The following is a 3,692-nucleotide window of genomic DNA, read 5'->3' as shown; positions in this document are numbered from 1 at the left end:
TTCGCTGCCAGTTGTAATCATACAAGAGATATCAACAACAGCTAGACAGTTTAAACTTGGACACAGTTGGAATCCACGAAGACAACGATCCCAAACCAAAGCCCCGACCTCATCCCTATTGAAACTGTGTGGACTATGTTTAAAAATCAGGTCTGCAACAGCAAACCAACCAATTTATATCATCTCTGTCAGTTCTGCCACGTAGACACATATCCACCCAGAAGTGTGACAGGTTGTTAATGGCAACCAGAACGGGTATATATATTTGAACCTGCGTGGATTAGAGAAAATCCCAAATTAATTCAAACTCATTAACCAAGTTCTTGTATTTGTTTTAGTCATTAAAGATGTATGCTGTGCAGCCATTTCTCCCTTTAAAGAACACCTTGAAGAAATCATTAAAAGCCCCAAATTACCACAACATTAATGCCCCTGATGACCTCAGTGACAGCTAGCTGGATAACCACCCCCATGTTGGCAGTTACTAATGTAAATATTAGCTTTACAGCTTTACTGGTGGATACAACAGTACTGTTTTATTAAACACAATTTAGTACCATGAATCAAGTAATTTGGTAAGTCGGCCAACCAGTTTTAAAAGATGTTTTCTGCTGCTCGTAAAATATAAAAATATGCAGGTATGTCTTCAGTATCCCTTTTTTGTTTGCTAGTGTTAACAAACATGGCGATAGATGCCTCATGACCTCACTCAGGTCTTCCCATTTTATTATTGAAAAGAACTGAACTCCGCACAAACTAAATTAAGAAATAAAAATTAAGACAAAGCATAAATGAAAGCTAATGAGCGCCTCGAGTGAGACCTCAGCAACATTTAAAGGAGGATTTATGTAAGAAAGCTGCAGGGAGCGCCTCACTCAGCTCCTCGCGGTCAGCTCATGCTTTAATTACACTCTCGGGGATGCAGTTTAAGCCGGCATGTGCAAATCTTCACACCAGGTCAGAGTGGCGCTTTTCCCTGCAGGGCCTCGTTGGCTGAACGCTGCCATGCTGGAATCAGTGGAAAGTGCCTGGCTGGTGGAAACCGCAGAGTCGCTATAAACAGTGGCCACCAAAGCGTGCCATGCAGCTACCACACCCCACAGCTTCCCTCCTCCTCCTACTGCTGCTGCTGCTGCTCCACCCAGCCCAGCTTTTACATCCCAGCTTCACCCCCAAAGCCGCCTCCTCCTGTTTACTAACACAGGCCCGATTTAAGGAAACAGACCGTAAAATGAGGCAGGTTTTCCAAGTCAAAATAATATTTATTCCACAGGCTCAAAAATACTGCGCAGTATAAATATTACAAAACAGATGAAAAACACAGACAGACGTCAGGTGATCGAGCTCTGCGGCAGTTTTTTTTAATACATCAGAAGATGTTTTATGCTTTCATTTATTAAACCAGCTGAACACGTTAATGCTGAGCAGAACAAAGTTGGGTTTATGTTTCCTATAATAAACTGAGTTCTTCCAGAGGAGTTTGGAGAAGTTCTGGAATTTAAATGTCTCATTTTTATTTTTGGCCTTATTTATTTGAGCTCTGCGGTTTGGAGGGAAACTAAACTGTAATTAGAGCCACATTAATGAGGCAATTAACCCAATACCTCATAAAATGTGTACTGTCATGTTCCCAAAAGCTTTTCAACTTTTAAGTTGCTTTCTCACATGAAGTTTAGTGCTTTTACTTTTTTTCCATGTTTAACACAGCAGGAAGAAATCTGCTTCAAACTACCAGGAATACTCTGCATGGTTTAGGCCACAATCCGACATCTATGGTGCCAAAATCCCAATAAACTATCCCAGTAAGAAGCTGGGACAAACAGGGCGTTTGTGTAGGAAAATGTGTGAGGCTAATCTGCTGAATGGTCTCAATGAGTTAATGGTGTGTTGACCTAAAAAAATAAGACAACATGAACCATGTTTGGTATTTAACATTAAAGTAGCTGCGTTTCTCTTTTCTTTGTGCTAATTTCCTTCATATTTTCAAGGCTGGACTTAGTGTGGGTGCCTCAGACACCTCCCCTTCTGCAGAGCTTTCTTCTGAAAAACTGATCCTATCGAAATGTGGGTCATGCATCAGTAAGTGGAATAGGTGTACGACGTCACCCTGACCTCTGTGTAGCCAGGCTACAGATGGCTCTGTATCATGTAAACAGCTTTTCATTTAAGTAAACAAAAGAAAATATTCTTTAGGTTTGGACTCATGAAGTTTTTTTTATTGTTTTATAGAAAGATCAATGAAGCAAATAACCTGTAGAATAATTGATAATAAAGAGGCTTCACTGTGGTTATGATTACCAATAACTTATTTTTCTGTTTCTCTGGATTGCAGCAAAACGTCCAAGCAGCGGTTCTCAAACGTTTTCTCTTGACATGCCTCACAAAGATTCACAACCTACATATTTTTATCAGTTAATACAAAATAAAAAAGTAGCTCTAAAAATTAATCAAGTTTTTTTAATTGGTTGTCCACAGCTTAACAAACAAGGGTTGTACCATCTTGTACAGCAAAAAGATAAAGAAAATAAGCTGTGGAGTAACTGATAAATATAACCTGCAGTGCTAGTTGTGATCCTCTGACTTCGTCTTAATTTAACTTCTTAACTTCCTGGTGAACCACTTTGGCTTAGTCTAAACCAGAAGAAGTTACCGATCTCTCCGTATATGCCCAACAGGTCAAAGATGCAACGTAACTATACCCTAAAAAAGATCCTCATGGTTAATCCCAACTCCAGCCACTTGGTTTTTGTGCCTAAACCTAACCTGCAATTTAACTTGAAGCTGACCCAGCAGTTTTTTTTCCTAACCCTGGCCACTTGTTTTATGTGTCTGACCCTAACTGCCTTTGGTTTGAGGATATCTGGTGCAGTTTCTCATTTTACCCTGATGTGGATCTCCTCCATGTCATCCGCTTCCTCTGGACCTACTTTCAAGGCTTCTTGTTTTCTTTAACGAAGCTCTAAACAGCTCAAATCACTTAAAGTCAGTGGACTGACACGGGAAGAGTCAACAAGATATTTGAATTTTACTAAACCTCACTCAGCACGGTATTTCAGAAAGCCTTTACCCCAGTAAAATTTTCCCATTCTTCTGGAGGATCCTGAGGCGTCATCAGGCCTGAAGAAATAGATCATCTCTTCAAGGAACTCTTAGTCTACTCCACAATCTTCTTCCCAGTTGGGTTTACCTGGAAAACCTCCAAAGGATGGCCTCAAGGAGGCCTGATCGAATGTTTGCACCACCACAGCTACTTATGACATAAAGTAGTGGCTCTACTTTGAGCCCCTCACCACATGTTTCAGACTGAGCCAACCTAAGGAGGAAGTGCATTTCTTCTTCTGAGGGGTCACTACCCACAACTCGTAGACATAAATGAGGGTTGGAAAATGGCTGGTCAATCAAAAATGTCATCTTCAGAGTCAGTCTTCTCTTAACCATGATGCTTCCTACACATCATGCTGATCCACTTTCCTATAATCCGTAACATTAAAGCTTCCTCGCAATAACTCTCCCTGAATCGTATGTGTTTGACATAGTTTGAGAACCGCTGCTTTAAAGCACGAGTTAGTGTTTAACCTGGAAACATAATCTGCTCGGGGGAAAATCTGCCTGCAAGTTAAAGAAACCAAACACACCTTTACCTGCTTTTTTATGTGTGTGTTTGTGTGTGTGGAAAAATGAGTAACACGCTA

The sequence above is a fragment of the Copadichromis virginalis genome, linkage group LG4, assembly GCF_057382275.1.
Source record: "Copadichromis virginalis isolate Kocher_CV1m ecotype Utaka linkage group LG4, C_Virginalis_male_GT1.1, whole genome shotgun sequence".
NCBI lineage: Eukaryota > Metazoa > Chordata > Actinopteri > Cichliformes > Cichlidae > Copadichromis > Copadichromis virginalis.
Note: the sequence above shows the minus strand (reverse complement) of the source record.